The 23,502-nt window shown below is 38.7% G+C and overlaps 1 non-coding gene and 1 pseudogene across 1 annotated transcript; both read right to left on the bottom strand.

Annotated features, from left to right (window-relative positions):
- LOC102507523 overlaps positions 1-23,502 on the bottom strand; it is a 367,819-nt pseudogene that overhangs the window by 113,054 nt on the left and 231,263 nt on the right.
- LOC116667424 lies at positions 19,109-19,226 on the bottom strand. The gene has a single exon (XR_004324301.1). It is a non-coding gene; the product is annotated as a small nucleolar RNA SNORA71 (small nucleolar RNA).

Genomic DNA, 23,502 nt, shown 5'->3' with positions numbered 1-23,502 from the left:
AAAGAGCCTTGATTGTTGTAAACACACACACACACACTCAAAACTACACAGATTTAAAACTTTGATTCTATAAGAATATACTCAGAAATTATAACAAATGGAAGCATTTTTACCTGAAAGGCATTAGAATAGTCCTGAAAATTCTTGAATCTGCAGTATTGTCAAGGGTTTCTCTGCCAGTCTGGGCATAGTTCTATTTTGTACATTGACTGCTGTTGAGTAGTAATCAATTGGAGCTCAGGGACAACTGTATTTTGTAGCTGAGCAGAGTTCCAGGCCCATAAAGTAAAACATCAGTGCTTTCTACTTATCATTCTGCATTAACACAGATGCTGAAGTCAGGTGTTGCCCAACATTTCAGAAAACACCATCATTCTGCTGCATCCAATGGCTTCTCTGTATCCATGAGATGATGCATTGCTTCAGAAAATGTTACCTTTCATAGAAGAATTATATAAATATCCAGTTACTGCACAAAACATTGTTTGATTTTTGGATCAAGAGGGCTGTGAATCACCTATATCTTAACTACAGTGAGGTACCCTCAGCAGCAGCCCAGAGGCAGTGGATGAGCAGGGGATTCCTGATGGTTCTAGTTTTGCATTTCTCTTTATTTACAGACCTGATGTAACAAGTGATGATGGGCCTCCATAATTCTTTCAGCTCTTCCTCCTTTATTCAGCCCATGAGTGGGACAATTACAGTATCACATCTGGAATACTAAAGAGAAAGTGTTCCATGAAGCACTGAAAAATTCCAGCAGCAACAGACATGGGAATTCCCCTTGTCAGTTTTCCAGCTAACTATGTTTGCATAATGAAGGGCCCCAAAACATGGTATTTAGAAGCAACAACCTTTTTACCCATTTATCTAATGATTTTGTGGATCAGGAGTTCAGATAGGGCTCTGCTGGGCAGTTCTACCACATCATGTGATGCTGTGTGGGTCTCTCAGTAGTGCTCATGCAGAGGTTGTGTGGTCTGGAGGGTCTAAGACATTTTCATTCACATACTTGGTGTCTTTTGGAGAATGGCAGGATACAGGGCTCATCCTGGATTCCTCCCTCACTTCGATGAAGCCTCAGGGCCTCTACATGTGGTCTCTCAAGCAGGGTCATTTGACTTCTGATGAGACATCCCTGGGCTCTAAGAGATCAGTGAAGAAGCTGGCAGCCTCTTAAAGGCTGTACCAGATCCACCAGAACTGGAATAGAACTGTTTCTGCTTTACTCTACTGGGCAAGGTGCTCACAGACCAGCCCAAACTCCAGGGTAGGAGGATTACACTCCACCGTTTGGTGGGAGGAGGATCAAAGAATTTCAACCTCCACAATTAGGGACAATTAATTGTGTTGTTACAGTCCCCAAATAGCACTGATAGAGAGTGTTATCTAGTGGTGAGATCACAGACTCGAGAGTCAGACTGCCTGGCTTCAAATCCAAGCCTTACAGTTTCAGCTGTGTGACTTTGTAATTTTTTTAAAAAATTAGTTTTATTGAGATATAATTCATATGCAGTGACATGTACTAATTCTAAATGTTCATTTCTATGAATTTTGACAAATGTATATACCTTTATAGCCACCAGTGTGATCAAGATAAAGAGCATTTATATCACCCTAAAATGCTTGCTTGTACTCCTTTCCAGTTAATCTGGAGACCTCCAAGCCAAGCAACCATTGATCTGCTTTCTATCACTACAGATTAGATTTATCTCTATTTTGCTTGTCTCCAATGACCAGTGATGTTAAGGGTCTTTTCATGTACTTGTTGACTTTAATCTTCTTTCATAAAGTATCTGTTCAAATATTTTGAGTATGTTTTTAACATTTTTCATGACTCAGTTTGCTTATTAGAAAAATAAGATAATTGTAGACACCTCATAGTATCTTTATAAAGACTAAATAAGTTAATTCACATGTAAGCAGCTAAAACAATTCCTGGCATATAGTGTGTTAGTTTACTATTGCAGCTATAGCAACTCATCAAAAGCTTAAGGGCAAGAACAACACAAATGTATTATCTTACAGTTCTTTAGGTCGTATGTTCAACACAGGTCTCACTGGGTTAAAACTGAATTGTTGATGAGGCTGTGTTCTTTTCTGGAGACTCTCAGGGATGTGGGTAGAGTTTTCCAGCTTCTAGAGGGCATTCACATTTCTTGGCTCATGGGACACCTTCCTCCATCTTCAGAGCCAATAATGCATCTCTCTGTGTCTTTCTTCTATGGTCATGCCTCCCTTTGAGTCTCTTCTTTTCTACCTCCCACTTCCACTTTTAGGGAATCCTGTGATTACATTGGGCCCACCCAAATAATCCACAATAATCTCTCTTGCTAGATAGATGTTAGCTTTTCTTGAATCATTCTTATTATTACTGAAGTTCCTTAAAGACAGAATGAAAGACTTGCATTCAAATTCTGGTTTCCCCATTAACAGCTGTGTGACCACAGATAAGTTCATTACCTTCATGAAATTCTATTTGCTTACCTGTGAAGTTCCAATAATAGGAGCCATCATTAGAGAATCTTTGTGAGAAATACATGAGACAGGGTAAGTGAGAACGCTGTATATCCCACCCAAAGCAAACAAATCCAATTTCCAGTTAAAAATGGTAAATTCAATGTACAAAGTTATATTATCTTACTGTAGGAACCCCACTAAGGTAAAAAAAAAAAATAAAAACGTGGGCAAAAAATGCCAGCACATTGTTGGTAGATGGAGGATAAAGGAAACAATGGAGTGGTGCCCCAGGCCCTAGCAGAGGGAATGGCACTGAGAAATGCATTCATTTCCTGACAGATCTCTGAGAAGGGGGAGGCTGAGAGGCACTGGGGCTGTGGAAGGTGGGGAGGAATCCCCAGGCTGGAAATAGGGGACTAATTGGGGGAAAATTTATTCAACTCTTAGCCCCTCCTCTGGCCTACGAGCAGCCAGGTGACCACAGGAGACCAGTAGTTTATTACCTGGAAAAATTGAACCAGAGAAGTGCATGGTGGAAAGCAAAGAAATAATGATGGAAGACCCAGAGGACCAGCAGGCAGATATATCCTCCCACCCTCTCCATGCACGGGGATACAAACTAGGCTGGAATTTAAAGAACTTTTCTGAGCAGAAATCAAGTATTCCCAGAGAAAAGACTTCAAGATACTGACATGAGTTTTCCTAATAAAAGTTCCATGTGACCCCATTATTTTGCAGTGATTTGAACTGCCAACTGACTTTTTAATGCATCCCTCCTTAATGTGAGCATTCAAGGATCACAGACATCTGAAGAAAGTCTTCAACATGAAGGACAGAGAAGAAAACAAACAGGAAGAAATAGGTTGGATGAAACAGAGGCAAGGCAGAGAGCAGAACAAAATTTAAAATAATTTACACATTCTCAGAGAGAGAAAAGAGCTACTGCATTGCTGAGGAAGAACAGTAAGTATGCTGTAAAAACACAAAGTCAGAGGACAAGAAAGAGCTCTTGGATATTTAAGATATGATTGCCAAAAATAGAGCTAACTGCTCATCTACTGTAATTGGAAGTCAACATATGATGTCAAAATGTTTAAATCAACAGATGACAGTACACAGTAAGCATGCTATTTGGAAATAGGCAGCAAATATCTGAATAATCATCACCCCCAAATCAAATAGTTTTCAGTAGAAGGTCCTGGACTGCAGAACTGGGAGTTAGAGATCAGTGGGGTAGAGGTCAGAAAGTTTATTGCACTTTGATTCAATTTTATTTTTTAGTTTCATTTGTCTTATTTTTTTTAAGTATTGTCGTAAAATATGTATAATATAAAATTTACCATTAACAACATTTAGTATATCACAAGGTTGTTCAGTCAGCACTATTTCATTCTCAGAATATTTTCATTAGTCCAAAAGGAAACCTTGCACCCAATAAACAATCACTGCCCAGTCCCCACTCCACCTAGCCCCTGGCAACTGTTAACCTGTTTTCTGTTTCTGTGAATTTGCCGATTCTGAGTATTTCATATAAGTGGATTTGAACAATGTACGGCCTTTTTGAAAGTGGCTTCTTTCACTTATATATATTTTCAAGTTTCATCCACCCTATAGCATGAATTGGTACTTCATTTCTTCTTGTGACTAAATAATATTCCACTGTATTGATATACTATGCTTTTTTTATTCATTCATAATTTGATGGTCATTTGAGTTGTTTCCACATTTTAGCTATTGTCTATAGAGCTTCTATGAACATTTGTGTATAGGTTTTTGTGGTGAATACCTGTTTTTAATTCTTTTGGATATATACTTAGGATTACAATTCCCAGGTCATTGGTAATTCCATATTTAACTTAATGCAAACCAACCAAACTGTTTTCCACAGTGGCTGCACCATTTTGTATTTCAACCAGCAATGTACAAGTGTTCCATTTCCACATTCTCACTCACACTTGTCCATTCTTTTAATGGACTAAAAATTTATAAAATTCTTAATAGAACTAACAGCTCTGTGTATATAGTGCTATTATAAATTAAAATTATTAAAATAAAACTACAAGGTGATATCATTAATAACATAAATAAGGATGAAGAAAAATTGGGGAACTGTCAGAACCTTATCAGGTATATTAATTTCCTTTTGCTGTTATAACAAACTACCAAAAATTTAATGGCTTAAACCAACAGAAATTCATTCTCTGGGGGTCAGAAATACAAAGCAGGTCACACTGGGCTAAAATCAAGGTGTTGGTAAGGCTGTGCTCTTTTCGGAGACTCCAGGGAGAACCTGTTTTCCTGCCTTGACTTCCTTGTCTTATTCAGCTTCTAGAGCTTGCCAGCACTCCTTGACTTGTGGCCCCTTTCCTCCATACTCAAAGCTAGCAGTGTAGCATCTTCTCTCCTGTCTTACCCTCTCCATTTTTACATCTCTTCTCCCAGAAACTGACCCTCCTGCCTCCCTCTTATAAGGACCCTGTGACTACAATGGGTTCACCTACATCACCCAATATCATTTTGCCATCTCAAAATGCTACACTTCATCCCATCTGCAAAACCCCTTTTGCCATGTGAGGTAATATATTCACAGGTTCTGGACTGAATGTAGAAGTTTTGGGAAAACTACTATTCAGCCTTCCACACCAAGGAAACTATTGTAGACTAAGGTCTTACTTGTGGAGAAGCAACCAGAAAGGGCCTGTAAAGAAGAAAATGGCAAAGTAACTTGAAGAATTTATGAACTCCTCAAGCCTTAGTTTTCTAAACTAAGTTTAGTTTAATAAAAGGATAAATATGTTACCTACTGTACACTCTTGGGGGGAAAATAAAATTTTTAAATGCTTAACTATCCTACTCACATTTCCACCAAGCACCCTTAATGCTCTTAGCAGACTGCAGGCAAAGCTCATAGCTGCAAATTTTAGATATGACATTTCTTTGAAGTCTCATATTTTATCTGAGAAATTCATGTGAATTATGCATTATATTTAATAATAGATGTGTGTTTCTTTTAATATAAAATAATATTTTAAATATGTTACCAGTAGGAACAATAAATTGGCACTCTTATTCTTTGATCTTGTATACCCCCATCACATCTCTGATGATCTCTGCTTGAAAAACAACATTATATAAATGGAAGCACATTGTAAACTGTGATGGGCAATGAAAAATTCATATTATTAGATTCAAATATAAAATATTGAAAGCATCACATTGGTCTTAGCTTCACATAGTGAATCTAAGGAGAGGGGAAAAAAAGGTTTTCTTTTATTTTTTTGAGTTAGGGAAAACAGAACTCACAAAAACATATGATTTCTGGAATTTTACCCTGTATGAACACAGTATGTCCTGTTCTTCAAACTGTGGTACAGTAGGCTTTTTCAGTTTTGCTGATTGCCAGGGAGGTGGGAGACTTATTATCAAGGAGAAATATGTAAACAGGGATAAAAGCCAGTGTAGTGTATGCAAATGTGAGAGATACTGGGGTCTCTGGTCCCCCCAGTAATCTCCTTAAACCTCTTGAACATCATCTTTTTAAGACGGTCAACTGATGTTTTCTCAATCTTCTTTGAATTTCGTGCAGATTCAAAAAGTATCACTTTTCTATCCAGATCACCATTTCTTTAGAAATTCTAGTGCCATTATTTTTACATCAATAATGTCAGTATTCACAAGGGCACCATGAAAGAGCATCAGGGTTGCCTAAGACTCCTGGGTAGTGGCAAAGAAATAGATAATTCAGGGTGCTGGAAGCCCTTCCTGAGATTTGAGGGAGACCTGTCCTGTGTTTCCTTTGCTCAGCTATTAAAGTGGCCTCAGACCTGTTGAACCTTTAGCCAGGAAAGCAAAAGAAAAAGAGCAGGTTTCATCAGGGGCCCCAGGATTCATTCCCATAATTAACAGCACTGGGGGACTATCTCATCCACTTACAATTTCTTTCATCTTATCTCTATTAGAGAACGTAATACAAACTTGAAACACAGCTCCTTCTCAAGAAATCCTTAAAGAAAATAACACTCCTGTCCAGTTATTTATAAATGCATGCTGATATTGTCATTAGAAGAATATTGTTTTAACATGTATAAAAGGTGAAGCTATGTCACAACAATTGTATCTCTTTTTGAAAAAAGTCGCCATACAATTTTGGCAAATGAATGAATGAGATAATATTCTAAAATGTGTAGTCAGAGTTTAAATGGCTAAAAAGTTGAAGTCTAATGAAGGTTTGTTACTGAAGGAAAGGAGAGTTTGGGGAGTGCACACACAATTGCTAACAGGACAGTGTCAAAACAAGCGTTCATGAGGCTGATTGAGAATCTGCAGAATGAAACAAGCAGACACAGGCTTTTGTGGGTTCATGTGATTAAACAGCGATAGGTGAGTCAGGTCTGGTATAAAAGACAAAGACTGCTTCAGAAGGTGAAAATGAGTAGCTTAAAGCAGGAATTTAAAAATAATATCCCTGGCAAATAACCCTTTGATTATTTTTCTAAACAAGAAAAATGTTGCATGTTTTTATTCATGTCATGTGAGAAATTAAATCCCAATTCTTTTGTCTTCTATTTTCTAATAAATTATCAGTTTGCATTTGTTTCCTTTTAGTAAAATTAACAAGTCCAAAAATGCTATGAACTCCATCCCGATCCAAACTGTTCTCAAACAAAAGGACCTCGTTCACTCTTTGTCCTCCCTTAACCTGACCAGCCTTCTATTTTTACCTCTTAGCCCTGATATGACTTTGGCTCTTAATTTGAATTTCCTTCACCTTGTACATGTTCTAACTTAACTTGGAGATGTCGATGTTTGGTTCACTAGTCACAGTCCAATTCTTACCAACCTGTGTCCCCATAAGATTCACCTCAAATTTCCATTAACTCATACATCAAATTGCTTCTAAGCATATGACACTTTGGACATGATTAGAAGGCCAAGTGAAAAATATTTAGCGACATTACATGACAGGGCCACTTGGACAAAACTAACTTGTGGATGTGACTTCACACAATGGGAAATCACGAACTTTTTCTCACCCTGTAGTGGCACTGGGCCAGAGTCAGCTTAGAAGCTACTCTCTGGCATGGTTCTGGAAATCTTTTCAGACTTCCAGGTATCCAGAGTTTTTATACTAAAATGTACATTAACATTGGGAATAATTAATGATTTTTCATGGATTAAAACCTATATCAGCCCCTAAATCTTGTTTAAGAACACTACCCTTTTAAAGGCTATAAATCTCATTCATTACTAACATTTTGTTCATGAAACAGTTTGTCATATATGGGAATATAGGTAAAAGAAAGAGCATAACAGCAATAAGAATGGCAAAAACAAGGGAGCTGATTTAAAGTCATTGTTCATGTAAGTGAATATTGTCCTTTCAGAAAATAACCTTTTTTTTTTAAATTTAAAAATATATTTCTGAAGTTCCCACTGTATGCTCTGAACTGGGCTGGGGGTGATGGAGAACATAGGGCACTGACAGAACATAGATCCTCCTTTAAAGGGGATTAGTCTTGTAGAAAGAGGCATTGTAATAAAATTAAGAAAGAATACAAACCTACACTTAAATGTAGTGCATGTCAGATATTTTATGTACTTTAGCTCTTTTTTTTAACATTTTTTATTGATTATAATCATTTTACAATGTTGTGTCAAATTCCAGTGTAGAGCACAATTTTTCAGTTATACATGAACATATGTATATTCATTGTCACATAGCTCTTATCTTCACAACAATCTTGCACAGAAGACATTATCTTTCCCAATTTATCTATATGGAAATGTGATTCAGGAAGGTGAGGTAACTTGCTTGGGGTCACTTAGCTAGGAAGTTGCCAAAGCAGGATTCACAGTCAGATATTACTAACTTTAGAGAACCAAGTCATTTCCACTAGGAGAAATATGTAAACAGCATCTAGCATCTCCTGTTTCTAATGTATCACTTCCCATCAAGATGAAGGAGGATGCTGAATACTAGATGCTTGTACTCAGCTTGAAAGGTTCAGAGAGACATTTCAAGATTTTTGCCAAATTCCCCATGCCACTACTTACTGCTTCAGATCTTGAACTTGATAAGTCACCCGGCTGAGAAGCTCGGATCCTGTAACAGAAAAGATAACTGTTGGATTCAGAAATATTAGTATTGCCTGACAAAAACAGAGCCCATAAATTCATGGTAAATGAGTGAATAAGGTCTGAGAAGTATGAAAATTTATCGAGTTTTCCTGGAGAGTTAATAGATTGGCCCTGAGTTACCAGTATCACCTGATTCTCCTAGGCAAACCCTCTTAGACCCCTACATGTGAGAGAGGGGCCTGGATGAGGATACTATGTGTGATTGTCAATGTCTTTCATCTGTGCTAAGTGACTGGCCCGTTTAGGGGCTCAGTCCAGTGCAGGCCTGATGACAGCTGTGCTCTAGGCAGCTTAGCCAAAGACCTGCAGGTGAGCATAACAACATGAAGTTTTTTTATAATGACTGTAGTTTCTGTTTACTAAGTGCTACTAAGTAGTGGACACAGCTGGAATTCAAACAAGTATTTATCTGCTTTCACAGCATCATTTTGCCTCTTGACTATATATGGATCAGTCTTGTCATTCTTTCAAGGAACAAATTCTTTTTCTTCTATACAATCTATTCCAGAGCATGGAAAGCCACCCAACTCATTTTTAACTCTCAAAACCATGTAGCACAGCCTGGAGAGACAGGCTACCCCATCAAGCTGTATGATCTTAGCCTTAGTTCCTTATCTGTGAAATATAGATAATGCTATATCTGTAACTGTTGAAAGAATTACACAAGAAAATATAGTGTTTGGAACATGGTACAAGCTTATCACAACTACCATTATTATTATTGATAATAAAACCTAACAAAGATATGATAAAAAGAAAAAAATCTTTTACAATTCTAAATAATTTAATAACCAATGGAACTAAATAATATTTGAAAAAATAATCTACCAGTTTGGTCTAATATTAGAAAATTTACTGTTGTATCATATTGAGATTAAATAAGAAAAACCATATGATCATTACATTTGGAAAAGCATAAAAAGTATTACAATCATTTCTAACGAGAAAAGTCTTTTTGTTCCCTATGAATACAAGAATAATTCCTTACCACATTAAGGAATATTATACACAGACAGCTCATATCATAATTATTGTGAAAATACCAGTGGAGACATTTCCATTAACATCAGGAACAAAACAAAGCTGTCTACCATCCTCCTTATAGTTATTTTATGTTTTATGTTTTGTTTACAGCAGAAAACAAAGATAGGAAGTGTGATGACTAGAAAAAAGAAAAGAAAATTATCATTGTCTGTAGATGGTATCATATAACTAGAAAAACTCTAGAGAACCAGCTAAAAAATATTAGAAGTGAGTTCAGCAAGATGAATGAATATAAATATCAGTGGATTTCAAACATACCCACCACAATCAGGAAATATAATGAGGGAAAAAATCTCTTTCACAATAGTAACAGAAATATAAAGAACCTAGAAATATAAGCTTAATTAAAAAATGTTTCAGACTTCTGTGAAAAACACAAGACTATACCGAGAAACTTATAATAAGGCTTAAATAAATAGGAAGCCATATAGTGTATCTGTGTGGACTATTATAAATATATAAATTTCACCACCATTAATTTCCAGATCTAATGCAATCCAATACACTCTCAGTGGGATTTTTCTTTGGGAGTTTTGCTCGAAGAATAAATATATAAGAATAGCAAAAGAAAATTTGGAAAGGAAAGCTAATGAGGACAGGTGAGGGTGAACTCATTTTACCAGTTAGAAGATACATTGCAAAGCGACTGTAAAGAGTGGTATTTGCACAAGAATGGATCAATATAAGAGACTAGCCCTCAAAAAAGAAAGCACCTTGTAATGTACAATGGCCTGAGATACTGTAAAGGCAATGTTACAAAACAAAGGAAGGGATGGATTACACAATAAATGGAATATGGAAAACATTAGCCTAGGTCCTAAGCTTACCCCATATGTCACACACACTAATCAATTCCAGTGACGTCTGTATAAAACAATGTACGTAGCAAATAAAACAACACAAATATTAGAAACAAATAAAATTGACACTCAGGAGAAGGGTTTTTTTTCAGATTGGGAGTAGGAACCTTTGAGCAAAGGACAAGATCAATAGAATTGGTGACATAAAGTTTTAAACACTGTATATCAAAGCTCTCGTTCCTTAAATTAAAATGAAAATATCACAGGAAACAGTAAAATGAAAAAGTTGGGGAAATGTTTGCCACTGATGATAGGCAAAAGAGGTAACAGTTTTTTTCTAGAGTTTTAATAAATTTGTAAGAAAAATACTAACACTTCTAAAGAAAAATGTATAAAAAGGCATAAGTCATTTATGGAGGAATTACCAATGGCCAATAAAGATGGAGGAAAGTTCAAATTCCTGATAATCTCACAAATCTCAGCATTCACTTTAACCCTATTTAATTGTCCACGCAGGGTGAGAGAGGGTCAGGTGGTGGCTACTGTCAGATAACTGGGGGGAGTGTCCAGTCACTATCTTCCTGGGGTGGTATTTCGTGGTATGTTTCAGGAGATTAAAAACCTCTGGTCTTTTGGCCAGGGATTCTTCTAGAAAGGTTTCATTAGAAATGAAAAAGAGATGCAACAATGCTTTTTCACAGAGATGGTCTTTACATTCTATTTATAATATCAAAAACTGGAAAGAAGTTAAATGAAAAATTGTATTGGAATGGTAGATTATGGTACATTGATGATTCTGAAAAAAATCTTATTTTAAAGAAATGTAATGATGTGTAAATGTTCACTATATAATTTTTCAGTTTAAGTATATAATTCAGAAATGCATCCTTGAGAACGTACCTCGAGAATTTAGGGCATGGTATTTCAGTTGGAATCATTATTTGCATTTTTAATACTTTTTTTTTTAAATAAGATGCAATGTCTCCATAATAAAAAAAAAAAGAAAAAGAAAAAGAAAACTAGTGTAAGTGTGTCTATGTGTATTTAAGGTGCAATATGTGTAAGTCAGTATGCTTTTCAAGAAACCGATCAAACATTGGCTCCCCTCGCCCGGCCCCGCGCCGCCTTCCGCGCTGCTGCCCACTTCCGGCTCTGGTGGCCGCTGCCTGAGTGGAGGAGCGCGGAGCCCCAGAGTGGGGGGTTGGGGGTGTCGGGCGCGTGCTCGCGCCTCCCAACCTCCAGCCGCGGGGGCGCGCTCGGCCGGGCCCCAGAGGCGGCTCGGGGCCGAGGGGAGGGTCCGCTCCGACTGCGGGGGCGGCGCGCCGGGGGCCCGCGTCCACGGTGCCCCCGGGTCCGAGCTGCTGGCTGGGCCGCGGCCCCCGGATCCGTGTACCGCAGCGGCGCCCGCCCCTCTGGCTCTGCGCACCGGCCTGAGGAGAGCGGCGGGGCGGCCCGCGCACCCGGCTCGTCCTCAGGCCCGGCTCGCAGCACCTCTCCGCCGTCCTCCGGCTCCTCCTCGTCGCGGACGCCGGCTCGCCGGCCCCGCCGAGGGGTCGTCGCGTCTCCCCGCCCCGCGGGGCCGACAAGTCTTCCCGCCGGGCTCGGCCGGTTTCCAAGGCAGCGGCCTGGGGAGATTCCCGCGCCGACTTAGCCCGGGACGCCGCGGGGACCGTCCAGGCGACAGTGGCAGCCGGGTAATCCCACCCCTCGACCAGGACTCCCTCCATAGTCCAGCGCCCTCCCCCGGGGTTCCCGCTTTCAGAAACGCCTGTAGCCCCGGTGCCCCGAGGCCTCCAGGCCAGGGTCTCCAAACCGAAGGCCCTCCACTCCCGCGGGTCTCATAGCGACTCTGTAACCTGGAGGCCCCTGGTCTCCGCCGGGAGTTCGGTTCGCACAGTGACGGACTCAGAATGCGCCTGGCGCGGGTCGGGAGGCAGTGCTGGATTTCCTGGGAATAGACTAAGTCTCTCACTCTGGATGAGGTGTGGGAAAGTTTGCTAAATAAACAAAAACCCTTTTGGGTGAATCAGCTTTGAAAATATTCTTCACACTGCAATGCTCCTAGAGCAACCCCAAATTAATCACCAATATTGGATCACTCTTGAACTAGTGCCATTTCTTCAGTATGTTGGAGGTAATAGTGCCTATTCTAAGGATTATTGTGAGAACTAGGAATAGAAATAGGAACAATTCTTAGCACACTAAAAATCTCTGGGATGATGATGGTGATGAAAATCTGTGTCTAAATCTGCACTGGTGCAGAAAAATCAAGAGTGAATCCAATACTCCATCGACAGACAAAAGTTCACACGCAGGGAATTGCAGGAACCCAGAAAGCTGGAGCTGGCGTGTGCCCTAGAGACCAGCCTCTCGCATTTTATTGTGGAAGAACCTGAGACACGTAGATGTTAAATGATTTGCCAGAGAAGTAGGCCTGAAGCCTCAGAACATTACTGAAAAAAAGACTTGTGTGCCTGGAGGCCAGAGGTGCTGGTGAATTAGCGAGCCCTTCACTTTTCCTAAGCTATTTAAATAATATGCCAGCAAAGGTCTGCTTACGAGTCAGACACAGTGTGCTCCAGGAGTCTCTTCTCTTCTCCTGAAATCAGTCATTAGCCTAATCGTTCCTAGCACTCATTGTTCTAGAAGCTGAAATCAGAATAACCAAAACTCGCATCTTGGGGTACAAATACTGTCTGGATCAAAGTGATGTTTTTCTCCTTTTTAGCATTACATCTCTGTGTTAGGCCATTTCCTACTATGTTTCTGTAAGGTACTGTGTGCTGCAGTTGGTGAGGGGCTAACAGAGACACTGGTGGTGTACTAGGACTTGCAGAAAGAAAAGCAATGTGAATACTATCACCTTTTCTTTTGCCATTTCTGACAACGGAGAAAATTCATTTCAGTCAATATTAATTCAGGCTCTGTGTAACTCCTGGGCTTGGCTATGGCTCTGTTTCTTCACTATAGTGCTGCAGTCAAGCGTAGGAAGCAGGTAATAGGTGTGAGTCCATCACACACATCCATTCTGCCTTTCTCTGCCTTATGTCCCCTTCCAGAGGGATTCTGCTTCTCCTCTCAGTGCCTCTTTACTCCAATAAGCTAAAAATACATGAGTCCGCATTCTTTGAACTTAAACTTCTTCAACTCTAAATATGGGATATTAATATCTTTATTAATGGTTTGCTGGGATAATTTAATTAATCTAAATAGTAAAAGCTATTGAACAAAAATTATATATGTATATATATATATATATACACACACACACACACACACATATATATATAATAAGTACTGTTTACCTTCCTGTCCTTCTTCCCTGACTCCTTCCTCCCTCCCTTTATTTTCTCCATTATTCCCCCTCCTTCCTCCCTCTCTCACCCTTTCTTTCCTCCACCTTCATGCTGTCCAGACACATTGATCCTACACCCCAGCATCCTACAATGATCATGGACCACACACGCCACAGTCTCTACTCTTTTGCGACTACCTCTTCCATTTTGTGAACTAGAAGAGAAGCATCCATTTAGAATTTTGGACCAAGATCCTTCCAACTCTAAAACCCCACAATTCTTTTCATGGCACCAAACCATCCAGCGTTTGTGGTAGAAGTACTTCTAGGGACAGATAAATATGTTTGCTTTGGGACTTGGGTTTTTAAAAGCTTCTGATAAAAATCACTCATTCCCTTTTTTAAAGAGAGAATTAGAGAGCTGCCTAGGTTGGGGAAAACACACATTTTCCCCTGATGACTTTTCAGTGTTCTGAAGTCAAGAAACTAATATTGATATATATTTCTTCATTTTCTAAAGAGAAATATGAATGTTTCATGTGCTTTTTTTACCTACAGTGGGTTTGGGGTTGAAACAATTATCTAAAAAGACAAATGTCTTGAGGACTAACCCGGAAGTTTGGTGTCAGTGAATTGTATTTATACCTGGCTTTCCATTATTTCAAATTCCCATTAAAGTACACAATATTGTGCTGTGGGGTTTAGCTTTCACTCTTCTCTTCCTCCTAAGATTTGGAGACCTAGAGATACAAAATGAAATGAACCAAAAGGGGAGAATTTCCTAGAAATATTTTTGAATTAGAAAATTACTTAGCTGGGTTAATACTGTGTTTCTTTGCACCCATTTCAGGGAAAGAATGTAGATTCAAATGTATCATCATAGCGAAAGAAGTATCACAAGCGTGAGAACTGTAAGAGGGGCAGGAAGAGAGGGAGGAGAGCACAGAGACAGAGAAACAGATGAATAAAAATAGATTCTCTCCTAAAGTCACAGGCATAAAAATCTTGAGTCATCAATCCAAGCTCCATTTCAGGAAGATTTTTAAACTCACAGTAACTGTTAAGTACCTGTCCTCACACTGGGTGGCTGCCTAGTTTACTGTCAGAATGAAAGCTTGGGTTTAGGGTTTGGGTTGGGCTATTGCTATTTAAATGGTACACCCAATACAGAGGAAGGAAAAGACAATAAGCAAAAAGTCCTGGATCATAGAGAGGAGAAAGCGGGGAGGGGGCTGCTGAGGACAACCCACCCAGAGCTAGGTTTCCTGGGGGCTCCCTGGTTACTTAACCTACCCAACTCCCAGAATGAGCTACAGAAGCCCTTTCTGAGGGAAGTCGGTTGGTCTCAGGTTCTTGCCCAAGCATCCATATGATCAAAATCACCATCCAGATGAATGTACAAGCAGAACATGATATAGACATACAATGGAATATCATTCATTGTCAAAAAGGAAGGAAATTCTGACACATGCTATAACAATGATGAACCTTGAGGACATTACGCTGTGGGAAACAAGGACAAATACTGTGAGATTCCACTTACATGAGGTGCCTAGAATAGTCAAATTGGTAGAGAAGGAAAGTAGAATGGTGGTTGCCAGTGGCTGACAGGAGGAAGCAATGGGGAGTTAATGTTTGGTGGGTACAGAGGGAAGATGAAACAGTTCTGGAGGTGGATGTTGGTAATGGTTGCAGAACAACATGAACTGTACCCTTAAAAGTCATAAAAATAGTAAATTTTATGTTATGTGTGTTTTACCAAAATAACAACAACAATAAAAAAAAATGAATAAATGAATTACTATGCAGGCCAGAAAGAGCAGCAATGGAGAAAGTTGCTTCATAGGAAATGAGCTGCCTCTAGATGAAGTAACACAGGGGGATGGAGAGAAGGGGAGTAATTTTTACCATAAAAGTTTCCTGCTGTCTCAGACATGATGTTAATGTTACCTTATTCAGCAAAAACTCTGTAGAGCAAATCTCATCAGGAAACCAAGGCTCAGAGGTTACTAGCTTGCTTATTCTTACAGTGGGGGGGTGGGTCACATAAGGAATTTGAGGCCAAGTCTGTCTGTGACAAAGCCCATATTCTTTCCTACACTGGGCTTTCTTTAAAGAGCTAGTTTTCAATGAGTTTGAAATACTGAAGATAAGTCCATACATAGGAATATTTAAGAAAATGCAAGCACTGCACAGTTGTGAGAAGAGAAAGCAGGAAGAAATGGTCTCTAGCAAAGCTAGAATGATGGAGAACCCAGTGGCAGGATAAGAAAGTTCTCATTAACTTCCAAAGATTATTTTGGCTTTCTTACCTCCTTTGACTTCTGAATTTGAAAGCTCAATAGTAGATATGCCTACTTTATCCCTAAACTGGAAAAGGTGCAACAGGAGACTGAGCCAGCCTTTTCTGGATATTCTAATGATAATAGAGAGTTTGGCATTAGTTTTGATTTTTAAGAGAAAAGAGGGCCAATCCAAATCAAAGACAGCACAGCTCAAAATTGAATTAAAACCTTGGGGGTCAGGGCATCATCATAATAATATCAGCTATCTTTCTGATTTTCTTCACAAAATGAGCAAAATATTCTGTGGTAGAAAGAACACTGGTACAGGAATCATAGAAGGAGGCTCAATCTGTCATTAGCTGCTTTCAGTAATGTCACTTTGAACTCCTCTCTTAACCTCTGTGAGTGTCAGTTTTCTAACATATATAGGAATAATAATGCCTAACTTACAAGGTTATTGAAGGGTTGAATCACATTATTCCCTAACACAGCTGGATATTCATTAGACTGCCTGGCATAGTTTGATTTAATATGCAATGGTTGTTTATTCTCTATGAAAAAAAAGATGCTTTATTTTTCAAGTAACTGGTCTCCTATGTGAGAACAAGGGTAGGCAAGTTCAGGCCTATCTAAATCTCAAAGTTACTAGTAAGGAAGGGAAATGTTTCATAAAAAATATTAAAACTTTCCATGCTTTGATGCAAAAGGTAACTGGAATCATATTAAGATTAAATGGAACCATATGATCCAGCAATCCCACTCCAGGGTATGTATTCAGAGAGAACTCTAATTCAAAAGGATACATGCACCCCAATATTTATAGCAGCACTTTATACAAGAGCCAAGACATGGAAGCAACATAAATGTCCAAAAACAGATGGCTGGATAAAGAAGTTGTGGTATATTTATACAATGAAATACTATTCAGCCATAAAAAGAATTAAATAATTCCATTTGCAGCAGCATGGATGGACCTAGAGATCATCATTTTAAGTGAAGTAAGCCAGAAAGAGAAAAATACCATATGATATCACTCATATGTGGAATCTTAAAAAAAAAAAAAGAAAGAAAAAAACACACTATGAACTCATCTACAAAACAGAAATAGACTTGCAGACAAGTAAACAACCTTGTGGTTACCAGGGAAAGGGGGTGGGAAGGGATAAATTTGGGAGTTTGAGATTTACAAATGTCAGCCACTTTATATAAAAATAGATTAAAATTTTTTCTTCTGTATAGCACAGGGAATTATGTCCAATATCTTGTAATAATCTTTAATGAAAAAATATGAAAACACATATATGTATGTATATGCATGACTGGGACATTGTGCTGTTCACCAGAAATTGACACATTTTAACTGGTTGGACTTCAATTAAAAAAAAAATGGAGATCCAATGAACAAAAAATAACATGGTGCCCTGCTGTCATATCACACTTTAGGCTGGCTATTAAAAACAGAAAAACAAAGATACAAAAGAAAACACAACAAAACAAACAAGCAGAGAACTCCCTATCTTAAATCTGTAGGAAAACTGATTGGTATTAGCTAATCACATTTATTGAAAGAAATATTTTATAGAGCTTTTTTTTTTTTTTTTTTTTACTAGAATTCTGCATGTATAACAAAAATAGTTCATTTAACTGAAGCCAACGGGTAGCTGGGCAGATTCAGAACACATCTGCTGAAAGAGAGATTAACAGTTAAAATATAAAGCCATCATTTTTAAGCTACAATTATTGGCTTCAATGGGGTGAAAATTATCTGAGAAACTAGCCTTTTCAGTCTCTCATCAGCTGCTTTTCAGTAAATGAGTGTTTTAAAAAGCTAGTTTTGAACTCCTGGTCAGAGCTGGTCCATTGGTGTCACTTGGAGTGAGGTGGAGAATGAAAAAGTTGAGGCATTTTTCTTCTAATAAAATGTTCTGTATCCATATTCCAAACTTGTACATAACCATTAAGATCAGTGGAATTGCAAGTTTCATCCAATACTGACAGGCCATCTCCCAGATTACTAATTATTCATCCTCCTTCATGGACTGGGAATTATAGTTAGGTAGGAAAATCATATCAAGCCTACAGAGACATTAGAGAATGGATATCTAGTTTCATAAATGCATAGATGTTTGCATACTTACAATTGTGGAAATCATTAGCTGTTTATTGGAAATATGTTTTGCCTTCATTGCTACAGAGTATTGTAACTTCGAGGCAAAACCAGCTTGCCAGCATTCTTAAGAAAGAAAAAGTTTCTTATGAAAGTTTATGACACAGTGGACCTCTTTTTTTGGGGGGTGGGGGCAGCTTCAAGATTTATTGAAGCAGGTGAGAGGACAAGGTGCACACACACAAACTCCAACACAAACTCTCAGTTCTAAAAAGTTACACAGCAGTAGGCAGCAGTGACATGGAGGCCACTGGATGACCTGGTCCAGATGGAAGAAAATCAGTTTTCTGGGTCTGCAGCACTCTGTGGCATCTGCTAGGGAGAGGCAAAGCTAAGTGAAGGTCTCCAGCTCTGAACCCCAAGTCCCTAGAATTGCAGAACTTTCCATCTGCCCCCTTTACAGAGGGGCTAAGTCCTTCCATTCTGTGCTGAGCCAACCGAAGATAGATCTAGCTATGGTCATACGGCAACATCGCTCTTCCCTCTGCTACACAGCTGTCTGTGATCAGCCCCAAAATAACCATGAGGAGGCCCCTCCAGGGGATCTGGGATCCAGGTCACCAACCTGAGGGGAGCCACTGCTTTCCCTTCTTCCAACCAAGTCCAGGTCCCAGGCAGCACCCTGAGGGTGATGAGGAGGTCACAAAGCAGGAGCTCATGACAAGGATTTGCTCTCCAGCGTTACCTTATCTTTCTTCAAGCTGACATCCGTGAGAATGCCCCCACTTAGTCAGGGATGAGCTGCAGGTGTTTTTCACATCAAACTTGGCTCAAGAAGGAATCTCAATCCTCCTCAACCTGACACAGACACAGCCTGGCTCTGATAACAGGAAGGCAAGCTCCAAGTCTCCTCACTGCCTCTCACTCAGCAGGGCCCGGGGCCTGAGAGCCAAAAGCACTGGCTGGAGAGAAGTCAGAGTGTGTGAAAGTGCCAGCATTTGAAAGGGACAGGTGTGGACCCTCCAAACATGGGAAACTGCTTTCCACAATTCCTCTCCCCGCATCATCAACAACTGGACCTCTTGTGTTAAAAAGGGCTTTAACATTCTTAAAAGACAAAATAGCAGAATAATTTATTTTTTCTCCTTCATCAAGGAACATGTAGCATTGGTGCCAGTTATAGAGGGTGAATACAGAAGGTGGCAAATGTACTTCTCCATGTATGATGGTGAAATTGTGATTCATTTGTTTATTGATAACATCACTTAAGATCAACTGGAAATTTGGTGACAGCACTGGCTTTACTTTTTTATGAAAATATCTTAGTCCCTTTCAGTTTTGACTTTCTTATTTCTTAGGGAGTCATAGGGAGAGAAGAAAGCAAGCAAGAGATCAAACTCTTGGCATGTTTTTTCTGATGTCAAATTTTAATATGTCAAAATGTTCCTAATAAAATCAGCTCCTCTCTTTCCCCCTCACTCCTGACTGCTTCATGCACAGAGGTTGATGGTAACAGGTCAGGATCTGAGTTGACTGTGACATCTTAATTTGATCATCAAGTCATTTGGAACTCCTAACTGCCAAAATTCCAGTGATAATTTGGCATGTGTTAACAAGCCACTGAATAAGGAAGTAATTTCACCTACTTCTTACCTTCCCTTTTTGCTTAACTGGCTACTCAACAAGTGGTTTTCTCATCTGTGACATTCTAAGACCCAGGGCCACCCCTTAACCCCACCTCTTTGGGACCTCTCATTTCCTTTTCTAGTTTATTTCTTATTTAAGCAGATTTCAATGGATCTCATTTTAGTCTCTGAAAGAATTAATGCTTTTCACTTGATGCCAAATGATAAAACTTAATGTCACCAGCTTTGTTTTAAATGTTAACTGCTTATTCATTATTGTAGTTTGATATTGTTAATCAACTACTGTAAATAAATGCTAATTAACATAATGTCAATTGACTTTCAAAGCAGCTGCAGACGGCTTTTACTTTTCAAAAACAGTTTCAGCATTATCAGCATCAGGGGAAGAACCACCATATCTGACAACACAGTGATCCATTATTGTTCCAACATATACATTTTAAATTAGGCTCAATACAGTGTCTACTAAATTATACATTTTAATTGATTTAATAATGTCTAATGGGATTATAATAAATGAGCCTCATTGGATGAAGTCTAAATATAGTTAAAAGATATTTTTGAAGAGTCATGAAAGAAAGAGAAGAATAGGAATGCTCACATGAACATATCTACATAGAATTGTCTCCTATTTTCCTCATTTTGAAGCATTTGGTAAAAAAGTATAGGCTCAAAAAGCAAAAGATTAGGAAATTATTGGAGCCAAATTAATGTTTGCAAGATAAAGAAGGAAACTTCATCTCTAAACAACAGGAAGAACCTCACTGTATTAGAGACACCCAGAAGTTAGCAGAGATTAACCTGAAGCTTAAAAACTCAGATTAGGGAAGTATGTCTTCCCAGACATTGGACCAGAAGCCCACACCTCAGGCAACATGTGACAGACACATTCTTTTAGTTGAAGGTCTGGACATATTCATACATACAAACTAGGTAGACTTAGCCCTAAAGTAATGAAGCCATAAGACATCTAAGTGGTATTGGAATAAGGTTCTAATGTATCTGAGAAGACATCTAGAGTAATTTTCTTGTGTCTGACAAAGAAGAAAGATGAAAGCAGAGAGATAAAAATTGTATGTTTCTACTATAGAAAGCTTATCCTACTTCCAGCAATAATGGAGTATCTCACTGCAGACCAAGCCTCCTGCTGAAACACCTAGATAATCCACATAAAACATGAAATACACATTTTTGTAAGATATTAAAAGCAGCCAAGATACCCAAGACTTGAGGAGTCAAGATCACAGGAGGAGAGAAACTCATGTAAGTTGAATATTCTCTGTGCCACATTCAGGGTCCCTGCCATTTTTGGCATAGAAGGGGAGGCTGGGAGTTGGGTAGAAGTTAGATGCTAAGAGGCAAGAATCCATCAGAGTTTTCAGTATCTCACGCAGCTAGGGAGACAGAAATTGGAGTTTTGGAGTTCATGACTGGGAAGACAGGACCGAGGCTAAGACCTCTGAGATGAGAAGTGAAGAGGATACTCTTGTTTTCATTTAGAGGCATTTGTTGAGTTCTTAAGGTGTACAGGCAAGAGGCTGAAAAGTCAAGTAGAAAGCAGGTTAAAAGCGAAAAAGGAGTTTGCAGCAGTCTCAGGAGGGTGAGGTGGTAAAAACTGGAGTTCAGGGTCTGCTCAGGAGGACTTTGGAACTAGGCTCATTTCCCTGATTTGCAGCAAGCCAAATGCTGAGACACTGAGGTTTGCTGCAGAGAAGCAACATAGATGGACCTGAAGATTGTCATTCTAAGTGAAATAAGCCAGAAAGGGAAGATATCATATGATATCACATATATGTGGAAGCTTAAAAGAAAGAAAAGAAAAGAAATGAATTTATTTATAAAACAGAAACAGACTTACAGACAGAGAAAACAAACTTACGGTTACCAGTGGGGGAAGGGGTGGGAAGGGAGAAAGGGATAAATTGGGAGTTTGAGATTTGCGGATAGAAACTTTTATATAAAAGTTTTATATATATATATATATATAGTTTATACTATATAGCACAGGGAACTATATTCAATAGCTTGTAGTAACCTATGGTGGAAAACAATATAAAAATGAATATATGTATGTTCATGTATGACTGAAGCATTATGCTGTACACCAGAAACCTGACACAGTGTAAACTGACTATACTTCAACAAAATATATATTAAAAAAATAGGTTTATTCAGGAGGCAGCCAAGTGACGAGATGAGATGGGAGAACAAATTTCAAATCTGTTTCCCCGAAGGTGAGGGCCTTGGGATATTTATGGGATAAAGAAGCAGGATGGTCTGAGGCATGGTTGGGAAAGGTGATTGGAGGTGAGAAAAAGGTGATGTCATTATTGTTCTCTACAGGAGCAACTAAGGTACATGCTTTTTCATGGGATGCAGGTACAGGAAATGTTGGTGTTAGCTTGTTCTGAGGGTGGAGCTTTTGACCCTTTGATGCCAATAGGTCATGGATTGGACACGGTGCATAACCCAGTTGTGGATCAGTGGTTCCAACAAGCTGGGGCTCAAACTTGAAAACAGCTGATTCCAAGTTCCTGAAAAACAGCTTGGGCAAACATTGTTTAGACTGTGTGATGCTTGAAGGATATGTGAGTTTCTGTAAAGACAAAGTGAGCTTAATCATTAAAGGCAGGTTACAGTTTACTGTTTATTAAGCAAGTTATAGTTTAATGGATCTAACCAATGACTGACCTCAGTTTCACTAGTAAGTATCCTAAGCTCTCAGTTGACATGCTAGAGGTATTAAAGTCTTACAGAGATTACAAGTTGTTTGAATCAGCCCAGTCTCTTGTTTACTATAGCTGTTTGTCAGAGAATGGGATATATTTCCTTTGAAGAAAGATAACATCATCCTGAACATCTACAATTTTCCATAAACAATGTTGTACATTCAGTAAAATATTGCAAGTCATTCCAGGAAACAGCATTCTAAACAAAAACTGGCAATAGAAACAGATCCATAGTTAAGCTAGATGCTAGGATTAAGAGACATGGATTTTTTAAAATCCTGATTAATATATTCAAGAAAAATAGATGTCAAGAAGGGAATTACACCAGAGAAATTCTATAAAAGCATCAAATGGAATTTCTACACCTGAAGAATGTAGCAAGTGAAATTAGGTTCTAAATAGGTTTAATCACATATTGGACATAACAAAAAGAGGATTTGTTAACTGGTTAAGTCAGTTAAAATATTCAAATTGAAGGACAGGGAGCAGAAGGTTGAAGAATGCAGAAAAGTCACGTAAGAGATACATGCAACATGGGGAAAAGATCCAACGTTGAAATCAGAGAAGAAATGGAGATCATAGCGCAGAAGCAGTATTTGAAAAAATAATAGCTGAGATTTCCCCCCCCCAAAACTGATGAAAGGTATCAAAAAAGTGCTACAAACTCCAAGCTGGATAAGAACAAAAGAAGCCACAATTAGACTCATGATTGTAAAATTTCTGCAAGCCAAAATCTTAAGAGCATCCAGAGAAAACTGACACTTTTAAAGGAGCATCAATCAGACTGATAGCTATTTTCTCAAAAGAGAACTGAAAACCAGAAGGCAATGCAATGATATCTCCAAAATGCAAGAGAAAAAAGCCAAAAATGTCAACCCAGAATTGATCAGCTAGTGACAATATTTTTCAAATGTGAAAGTGAAATAAACAGTTTTCTAGACAAACAAAAACAGAGAAATTCATCACCAGGAGACTCACACTAAGATAAATGCTAAAGG

This window comes from Camelus ferus, chromosome 11 (assembly GCF_009834535.1).
Source record: "Camelus ferus isolate YT-003-E chromosome 11, BCGSAC_Cfer_1.0, whole genome shotgun sequence".
Taxonomy (NCBI): Eukaryota; Metazoa; Chordata; class Mammalia; order Artiodactyla; family Camelidae; genus Camelus; species Camelus ferus.
The sequence above is the reverse complement of the archived record's forward strand: the minus strand, read 5'-3'. Positions and strand labels throughout refer to the sequence as shown.